The sequence below is a fragment of the Schistocerca gregaria genome, chromosome 1, assembly GCF_023897955.1.
Source record: "Schistocerca gregaria isolate iqSchGreg1 chromosome 1, iqSchGreg1.2, whole genome shotgun sequence".
NCBI lineage: Eukaryota > Metazoa > Arthropoda > Insecta > Orthoptera > Acrididae > Schistocerca > Schistocerca gregaria.
In genome coordinates this window covers 419,998,601-420,009,422 of record NC_064920.1, presented here as the reverse complement: position 1 = coordinate 420,009,422, position 10,822 = coordinate 419,998,601, and the positions used below count along the sequence as shown (strand labels likewise).

Here is a 10,822-nt window from a genome sequence, read left to right as displayed (position 1 = left end):
GTTCACCAACAGCAGCAGTTCCTGTCGGATTTTAAAGCGATTCCCACTGACAAGGAGTGGCACTCTTTTCGGTCCTGTCAGGATCATTTTCAGACCACCGCCGTACAAGCCTTACAAGGTTGCGGGTGGCATACCATTACTTGTAAACAAGTTGGACCGTCCACATTGCTACAGCACTGTACACTCCTGGAAATTGAAATACGAATACCGTGAATTCATTGTCCCAGGAAGGGGAAACTTTATTGACACATCCCTGGGGTCAGATACATCACATGATCACACTGACAGAACCACAGGCACATAGACACAGGCAACAGAGCATGCACAATGTCGGCACTAGTACAGTGTATATCCACCTTTCGCAGCAATGCAGGCTGCTATTCTCCCATGGAGACGATCGTAGAGATGCTGGATGTAGGCCTGTGGAACGGCTTGCCATGCCATTTCAACCTGGCGCCTCAGTTGGACCAGCGTTCCTGCTGGACGTGCAGACCGCGAGAGACGACGCTTCATCCAGTCCCAAACATGCTCAATGGGGGACAGATCCGGAGATCTTGCTGGCCAGGGTAGTTGACTTACACCTTCTAGAGCACGTTGGGTGGCACGGGATACATGTGGACGTGCATTGTCCTGTTGGAACAGCAAGTTCCCTTGCCGGTCTAGGAATGCTAGAACGATGGGTTCGATGACGGTTTGGATGTACCGTGCACTATTCAGTGTCCCCTCGACGATCACCAGAGGTGTACGGCCAGTGTAGGAGATCGCTCCCCACACCATGATGCCGGGTGTTGGCCCTGTGTGCCTCGGTCGTATGCAGTCCTGATTGTGGCGCTCATCTGCACGGGGCCAAACACGCATACGACCATCATTGGCACCAAGGCAGAAGCGACTCTCATCGCTGAAGACGACACGTCTCCGTTCGTCCCTCCATTCACGCCTGTCGCGACACCACTGGAGGCGGGCTGCACGATGTTGGGGCGTGAGCGGAAGACGGCCTAACGGTGTGCGGGACCGTAGCCCAGCTTCATGGAGACGGTTGCGAATGGTCCTCGCCGGTACCCCAGGAGCAACAGTGTCCCTAATTTGCTGGGAAGTGGCGGTGCGGTCCCCTACGGCACTGCGTAGGATCCTACGGTATTGGCGTGCATCCGTGCGTCGCTGCGGTCCGGTCCCAGGTCGACGGGCACGTGCACCTTCCGCCGACCACTGGCGACAACATCGATGTACTGTGGAGACCTCACGCCCCACGTGTTGAGCAATTCGGCGGTACGTCCACCCGGCCTCCCGCATGCCCACTATACGCCCTCGCTCAAAGTCCGTCAACTGCACATACGGTTCACGTCCACGCTGTCGCGACATGCTACCAGTGTTAAAGACTGCGATGGAGCTCCGTATGCCACGGCAAACTGGCTGACACTGACGGCGGCGGTGCACAAATGCTGCGCAGCTAGCGCCATTCGACGGCCAACACCGCGGTTCCTGGTGTGTCCGCTGTGCCGTGCGTGTGATCATTGCTTGTACAGCCCTCTCGCAGTGTCCGGAGCAAGTATGGTGGGTCTGACACACCGGTGTCAATGTGTTCTTTTTTCCATTTCCAGGAGTGTATAAGACAACTCATTTTTGCTGTAGTCATTGGACACGTCCAAAGACGATAACTCCTTTCTGCCACTCCATAACGTCCCTAAAGAGACGCATCTCACTGCTCTGATTCCATACAACCGACTGCACATACACACGAACTCACTGCGATGATTTACGTCAGTGGGAGAGGGTCACATAACAGCTTGGTACCAGTTCTGCACCACCAAGAAATTATCTGAATGGAACGGAAATCCGTAGACGGAATGTACATGGACAGGCAGACAGATGATTACAGCTGCAGAAAAATTGAATGATTGATTCAAGAGTAAGAGCTTCACAAACTGAGCAAGTCAATAACGCGTTCTTCCACCTATAGCCATTGTGCAAGCAGTTAATCTACTGGGCAGTGACTGATAGATTTTTTGGATGTTCACCTGATCGATATCGTGCCAAATTATGTCCAACTGGCGCATTAAATCGTCAAAACCCCGAGATGGTTGGCGGGCCCTCCCATCAATGCTACAAACTTTCTCAATTGGAGAGAAATCCGGCGACCTTGCTGGTAAGCACAAAGACAAGCCGTAGAAACTCTCACAGTGTGCGAGCAGGCATTAGCTTGCGGAAATGTGAGACCGGAATGACTTGCTAAGAAGGGCAATTAAAAGAGGAGTGCAATAGCTTCGGCTTACCGCTGTGCTGTTAGTACGCCGCAGATGACAACCAAAGGGCTCCTGTTATGAAAAGAAATGGCATCCCTGATCATCACTCCTGTCTGTCAGGCCATATGATACGCGAAAGTCAGGCTGGTATTCCACCAGTGCACAGAGCGTTTCCAGACACGTCTTCGCTGGTCTTACGCTGTATTTTGTGCTGTGAGCCTACGTACTGGTATTCATCCGCCAGCTGTCTGGCTGACTTGTGTCATGTGATATCAATTTCTGCTGCTCTGGTAAAAAGAATGGATGTAAAGTTCCAGCGCAATAGGAGGACGTTCTTGACAATCTTTGATAGTGCTTACATCTCTGGCACTTCAGCCGTTGTCGAAGGATATCTTGGACTAGGAACCCCATTGAACGTGATCTCACTCCTTACTCCACTAGCGACCGTCCAAAAACACTCGACTAAATCTGAACGTAATCCAAAGCAGCAAAGAGTTCTTACGCTTCCTCACTGCCCTCGTTTCACGCCCTACTGTGGTGGGATCACGGAGCTGTGCGATATTGACACATGCATGAATAAACTCTATAGCCTACCCCCGTCCCCAGTTCGACTATAGCCCTGGTGGCACCTGCTCAATTTTAATAAGAATTTTAAAAAGATGTGCCTTTAACGAGAAAACCTTCGAAGTGGTTTAGGTGCCTGCATGTAGGCAACATCTCGACACACCTGTGCTGCCAGTTGCCTTCCTGCAGGTGTCTGACACTACTTCGAACGGCCAATTTTTAAAATTCTCAGTAAATGCCAGGGGGGGGGGGGCGTTGCCACTGAGTTTACTGCGTAAGTGGGAGCCCTTAGATGGAACTTTTGCCGTTTTATTCACGCATATGTCTATGTCGCACACCTTCATGATCACTCCACAGCAGCACGCTAAACAGGAGAACAGAAGAAGTATAAGAACCCTTTGCTGTTTCGTATCACATTCAAATTTGGACGAATGTTTTGAACGGTCCCTTATGGTGCCACCCTGCATACCAGGGTAAAAACTGCAGTCGCACTGCACTGCAAATGATCAAGCTCATTGGGGTTGCTAGCCCACGATATCCTTACAGACTGGCTGAAGCCTCAGATAGATGTCAGTAGTACCAAAGATTGTCAGCGTCTCTGTTGCACATCGCACTGAAAACTCTCGTTTTCGCAATCAAAATTTGGGGGAATCACCGTCGCAAGGACAGGGGTAATTTAATTAACACTGTATAAGCCATCCACTGAGGCTTTTTCGGCTCAGTTCTTAGCGGCGTTATGTCTGAAATGTTTTCCTCGGTCGCTCATAAGAAAACAGCGTAATTTCAGGACTGGGCATCACGGTTCTCACCTCCATCTCAAGGGCTTCCAAAGAAGGGGCGAAATGTTGGTAAGAGGGGCTGTGGCGGTCTCCCCATCGTGTGACAAGTCCACGGCGGTGTTGAGCAGATTTGTAGCGAAATTTGGTGCTAATGGGACACCACTGATCCTCTTTACATCTCACATGAACTTCTGAGCTGTGATCTTTTTTGTGGCGTGTGTCAACACCTTGCTATTTCAAGTGTGACGTCGCAGGGCACACGCTGTTGCACCATTGCAGAAGAGATCGTGAGCACCTTTGAACCTTATGTCAAACTTATGCGTCCCAATGAGACACAGTTACTGGGTTTCGAAAACACGATTTTTAATTCTATAGGCGTACCCAGGAGCAGTCGTAGACTCAGATCACAATATAGTAGTGCTGAAGAGTAGGCTGAATTTTAAGACATTAGGAAGAATCAATATGCAAAGAAATGGGACACGGAAGTATTAAGGAATGACGAGATAAGGTTGAAGTTTTCTAAGGCTATAGATACAGCAATAAGGAATACCTCAGTAGGCCATACGCTTGAAGAGGAATGGATATTTCTAAGGATGGCCATCACAGAAGTTGAGAAGAAAAACATAGGTGCAAAGAAGGTAACTGCGAAGAAATCATGCGTAATAGAAGAAGTACTTCAACTGATCGCTGAAAGGAGAAAGCACAAAAATGTTCCGGGAAACTCAGGAATATAGAAATACCATTCGCTGAGGAATGAAATAAATAGCAAGTACAGGAAAACTAAGACGAAATGGGTCCAGGAAAAATGTGATGACATCGAGAAAGAAATAATTGTCGGAAGGACAGATTCATCATACAGGACAGTCAAAACAACCTTCGATGACATGAAAAGCAAGGGTAATAACATTAAGAGTGAAACGGGAATCGTACTGTTAAATGCAGAGGAGAGAGTGGATAGGTGGAAAGAATACATTGAAGGCCTCTATGAGGGGGGAAGATTTGTCTGATGTGATCGATGAAAAACAGGAGTCGAGTTGGAAGAGATAAGGGATCCAGTGCTAGAATCAGAATTTAAGAGAGCTTTGGATGATTTAAGATAAAATAAAGCAGTAGGGATTCTGTCGGAATTTCTAAAATCATTGGGGGAAGTGACAACAAAACGTTGGTGTGTAGAATATGAGTCTGGCGACATACCATTTGACTTTCGGAAAAGCATTATCCACACAATTCCGAAGACGGCAAGAGCTGACAAGTGCGAGAATTATCGCACAATCAGCTTAACAGCTCATGCATCGAAGCTGCTGACAAGAATAATATAAAGAAGAACAGGGAAGAAAATTGAGGATGCGCTAGATGATGATCAGTTTGGCTTTAGGAAAGGTAAAGGCATGAGAGAGGCTATCCTGACGCTGCGGTTATTAATGGAAGCAAGACTGAAGAAAAATCAAGACACGTTCATAGGATTTATCGACCTGGAAAAAGCGTTCGACAATATTAAATGGTGCAAGATGTTCGAAATTCTGAGAAAAGTAGGTGTAGGCTATAGGAAGAGGCGGGTCATATACAACATGTACGACAACCAAGAGTGGACGACCAAGAACGAACTGCTCGTATTAGAAATGGTGTAAGACAAGGATGTAGCCTTTCGCCCCTATTGTTCAATCTGTACATCTAGGAAGCAACGATAGAAATAAAAGAAAGATTCAGGAGTGGAATTAAAATTCGAGGTGAAAGGATATCAATGAAACGATTCTCTGATTGCTATCCTGAGTGAAAGTAAAGAAGAATTACATGATCTGCTGAACGGAATGAACAGTCTAATGAGTACAGAGTATGGATTGAGTAAATCGGAGAAAGACGAAGGTAATGAGAAGTAGTAGAAATGAGAACAGTGAGAAATTTAACATCATGATTGATGGTCACGAAGTAGATGAAGTTAAGGGATTCTGCTACCTAGGCAGTAAAATAACCAATGACGGACGAAGAAAGGAGGACATCAAAAGCAATCTAGCAATGGAAAAAAGGGCATTCCTTACCAAGAGAAGTCTACTTATATCAAATATCAGCCTTAATTTGAGTAAGAAATTTCTGAAAATGTACGTCTGGAGTGTAGCATTGTATGGCAGTGAAACATGGACTGTGGGAAAACAGGAACAGAAGAGAATCGAAGCATTTGAGATGTGGTGCTACAGACGAATATTGACAATTAGGTGGACTGATAAGGTAAGGAATGAGGAGGTTCAGCGCAGAATCGGAGAGGAAAGGAATATGTGGATAACATTGATAAAGAGAAGGGACTGGATGATAGGACATCTACTAAGACATGAGGGAATGACTTCCATGGTACTAGAGGGAGCTGTAGAGGGCAAAAACTGTAAAGGAAGACAGAGATTGGAATACATCCAGCAAATAATTGAGGACATAGGTTGCAAGCGCTACTCTGAGACGAAGACGTAAGCACAGGAGAGGAATTCGTGGCGTGCTGCATCAAACCAGTCAGAAGACTGATGACAAAGAAAGTGCTGTGTGGTTATCTCTTCTATCTTTAAGTTTCTTCCACTTTTAGAGATGGCCCTATTCAGAGAATGGCAGGAAATTAACGACTATGAAATACATTCGAATGTTTTTCCCGATGAGTGTTCAGAAGTACGAAAGATTATCTGGGTAACTGTCTCAAGGAATGTATTTATGGTTGTGAGGAAGATTCCAATGGTTCAAATGGTTCAAATGGTTCAAATGGCTCTGAGCACTATGAGACTTAACAGCTGTGGTCATCAGTCCCCTAGAACTAACTAACCTAAGGACATCACACACATCCATGCCCGAGGCAGGATTCGAACCTGCAACCGTAGCAGTCGCGCGGTTCCGGACTGAGCGCCTAGAACCGCGAGACCACCGCGGACGGCGAAGATTCCAGTGTCAGTGACATTTGTACATCTGAAAGTGTTTTCAACAATAACAGTGATGATGATGGTGTACGTGTGAATAATTCATTTTGTCACAACGTCACGAATGGTTGGTGTGAAACTAACATTCAATCAACGTTTCAAGGTCATCTTAAGGTCATTACGTTCCCGATGCAATGTAACTCCGTAGCCTCTGCGATTAGTCTAATGCTTGGTGACGGCTTGTTTGAACTTTTTTACAAGGAGCTGTACACCTATCATGGTCAAACCCCGGGGAAACTAAAACATTGACTAAAGCACTCAAGTGGTCTCCTGTTACAAAGAGACATGAAGGAATTCCTTGGCCTACTTCTTGTGATGGAACAAACAAGAAATAATAGATGGCCAAAGCAACAGTTGTCTTTGGGTGAGGGGAGATTCCATGGAGAGGATTCCTGAGTTTTCGAATGCACAGTCTCAAAAAAGTTAGCAAGTATGAGTTACTTGTTGGGATGGGATGTGAGAGTGACGCAGGCAATATCTGCAGTAGGAAGAAATTGGAAGAATCCTCTAAGTTCTTTTCCCTTATCTTGGTATGCTGCACCGTATCTGTCTGTACGGTTATTCGAATACTGGAGAATTACTACTGAAAACAAAACCAGAGTCTGTTGGATGGACAGAGGTCTACCGCAAACTATGAAAGCCAAAGCATCAAGAATGAAGATGACTGACATGGTGTTCTATGGAAACAGTGACATATTGGTGCTCGTATGGAAAGGTAAGAGAAATGTAAGAATATTAGAATTCATGACGCCTGTTTCTCAAATGCAGGTAAGAAACATACAAAAGCAGGGGAGGAGGTGTTGAAGACATTATGTGTAAATCAAAACAATGCCCGCATGAAAGGAGTTAATCGTGCGGACAGTACCCTTCTTATGATCCTGCTCTACTGAAATCGATTAAATCGTCAATAACGGTAGCATGCCTTAAAACTGTAGTAGGAACGTTAGAAGACGTATAGGCTCTCCAGCTAAATACAACATGTAAAGTAATAATAACTGTAAGGATCAGTGATGGAATCTGAAAGTCGACTATGTGTCTCAGTTCAGTGCCACGTGTATAACAGCGACAGTTATGTTTATAGCAAAGAAACAAAGCAAGAAGTAGACGCTGCAGAAAATGTTGTATTTTCCGTTAGTCTGATGCAATGCATTTATTGTTGTGATCACTAATACGGTGTTAATTATCATTATAATTTTTCGTGTAGTTCACAATTACATCTTGATTGTAGCTGATAAAAAAGATATTTTTCAGCATGAATTAAAAATTAATGATCCGCAATGTAAAGACACATTTAATATTCACGTATAGTTTTGTGTAGTCAAACGGCTGTACCGAAAGAAGATTAGAGGACCTGCAAGAACATTATGCTACGCAGGCTGCATGGATATCAGGCAACATGTAATACCCGGCCACTGTGGTAAGCTGAAACAAGTGTATCCGGTCCTTAACGTGTTAAGCCGCCGAATCCGTAGCCTTAGTGCTCAATCAGTTGTAACATTTTCACGGTCCGTATTCCCCGGTGCTCTCCTTGAACTAACGCCGTTCATCCTGAAGCAAACAAGAGGGCTCCAGGGCAGCCTCTGCAGGGGAGAGCGAAGCCGACAGGAGGCGGGGGAGGGGTTGTGACGTCATTCCGCACTGACACACTTGGCTCCGATAGAACTTGGCGCCTGCGGAGCATGCGTAGAAGTGGGGCGCCACGTATATCGAAAGCTGAGTGTCGGCAGTATCACTCCATAGTCAGGATGGCCGAGCGGTCTAAGGCGCTGCGTTCAGGTCGCAGTCCACTTCTGTGGGCGTGGGTTCGAATCCCACTTCTGACAAATATTTTCTAGCGTCGTGTCACTCACAGTGACTAAGTGGCAGTGTAATTCACACTATAGTTCAAAACAAACTGTAATACATTACAGTTTTCTTTCTTTTTGTTGGTTGTCGAAAGATACATACCGGAATCCCTGTTCAGTCAGGTTACTACTTGTCCCTTGCAAGGTTGTGCCTGCAACTTCGTTACTTCCTCTGTTGGTATCCTCGCTTCCCACGCTCGCGTTCCCGGGTTCGATTCCCGGAGGCGACAGGGATTTTCTCTGCCTCGTGATAGCTGGGTGTTGTGTGATGTCCGTAGGTTAGTTAGGTTTAAGTAGTTCTAAGTTCTAGGTGACTGATGACCATAGATGTTATGTCCCATAGTGCTCAGAGCCATTTTTTTCTGTTGGTATCAGCTGGAATCATTTGCAACGCACTCAGACGTCATCAACACGTACATTACTGCGTAATAAAATGTCAGCTTAAAAACAAATTTCTCTGTTCATCAACAGAAAGCCTAATTTTAGCTTAGAATTTTATTCTTTGTCAAATTGACTTACCGACAGAGGAAAAAAGGGAGGGGGGACAAGGGATTATATTTCAAGTTAAGGACTCGCGTTTCATGCTGCTGTTCTGCATTTGTTTTTAAAAATGACGAGAAATGCACTCCAGCACATTACATAAACCGTAATAGTAGATACTCACAGAAAAATCCCTATATCACTTCTCCGCTTTTAAGAGAGTGAAGTCATGTTCTTCGCTGCTAGGGAGGGAAAGAGAGAGCAGTAAAAAACATTTCCGAGAATTCAAAACCACGTTGGACAACGCTTTGAAATCGTGAGTGGACTTCTTTTACTGAAAGTGGGATAAGGAACAATTAAAACAGGATACAGGCTTCACTAAAAACGAGGAATGAAAACTTATTCATCGCGCCACTAACTTGGGCCAACAGTACAAAATCCGTATATATTGCCTGGTAAAACTGCAGCTTTGACAAATTCTTCGGATTCTCTTGTGAACAAAACCAGGTTTCGACAGTTATAGTTGGAGCTATAAGACAGAAATGATAGAAGTTAGCACACATGTTTCAATAACACAAGTAGCTCTTCAAGTAATGGGCTTCAGACTTACTCAGATTTTAAGTACGGATATAAGCGACTGGCGACAGACAGTTACTGAGTTCGGGTGTTGCAGGAAGCTGTCACAAATCCTCACTGACTACTGATGACATTGTTGTGAAAGGATTTATAAATAATTTTGTTTCCTCATTCGGAGGCTATTGCAAACTTGGATGAGCGAGTTTCTCTGCCAGTTAATTGGAAACGAGTGATACATATGTATGAGCATTGCTGCGTCAAGATAAGATTAAGAAGTGTTCCCTTTCTCCTACCTTATCTTTCTCGTTCTAGACGTCCACATACTTTCCTGATAACAGAAAGGAAATCGTCAAGTTAGACAAGTTCAGTCCCACTGAACGTTGTGAGTAAAAAAAAAAGGCCAAATGTATTGTGAAATTTTACTTGAATTTGAATAATGTTGGAAAACATGTACGGCGAATAAGACTGCATGATCTATATAACCCATCAGAAAAATGTACTTTCACCCTCTTTAAAATTCCAAGTTAAACGCTGTGCCTTAAACCGCCAATTGGCATTTAATTTGCTGTACATGATTCGAGTACCCTTTCAAAGGTGAATCAAATGTTTCTCTCTTCTATTTCATTTCTTGCTTGTAGACAAATATTTTCACACAACATATGACCGCTATCTTTTTTTAAGTTTTTGTTTGTTTCTTTGACAGTTAAATATAATACTGAAGGAGACGACCTTTTTAACACTTCATTTATGTAACTAGCAGCAGTTGTTTGTGCAATATTTCAATTTTCTGTCAAATGAATAAGTATTGAAAAATTTCCCTATTTACTTTCAGGCGATTAATATTACTATTATTATTTCCAAAACTAGACCTCACGCTGGTCAGTTTGATACCAAATTTTCCAGTTTCCCCCTTCGTTTGGCTATGAAAATTAGGAGAGAAATACATTGTGTAATTTTTATGGCGTCTTTGTTTTCGCTCCGCTCAAATATTTGATCAAAAATGTCTTGTTTGAAGCAAAATAAGTCTTTTAAATAGGTGTTTTTTTATTTCATTTCCATCAATATCATGTATAGGCATGATACTGATATCCAAATAGTAAGATTTTTATACTATGTATTGGCGTAGTATAAGATTCTTACTCTTTGAAGCAAATATTATGAACAATGTGATTTACAGTAGGTGCAGAAACATTGCTCGCCAAGAGTCTAATCCATGAACAATTTGAGGATGATGAAGTCCTGAAAATTTTCAACTATTGCATCAAAGCCTTCGCATGATTGGAAACAAGAATGTGTTGTCGAATTAGTGCAAGAGAATTACTGGATCTATCTTTTTGCACCAAACCTAAATTCTGATAGGTAGTGATGTTTCTAGTGTGTTCCATGAAGAA

At 44.0% G+C, this 10,822-nt stretch overlaps 1 non-coding gene across 1 annotated transcript; it reads left to right on the top strand.

Moving 5' to 3' along the window:
- Positions 1-8,270: 8,270 nt before the first annotated feature.
- Trnal-cag (transfer RNA leucine (anticodon CAG)) lies at positions 8,271-8,354 on the top strand. The gene has a single exon. It is a non-coding gene; the product is annotated as a tRNA-Leu (tRNA).
- Positions 8,355-10,822: the final 2,468 nt, after the last annotated feature.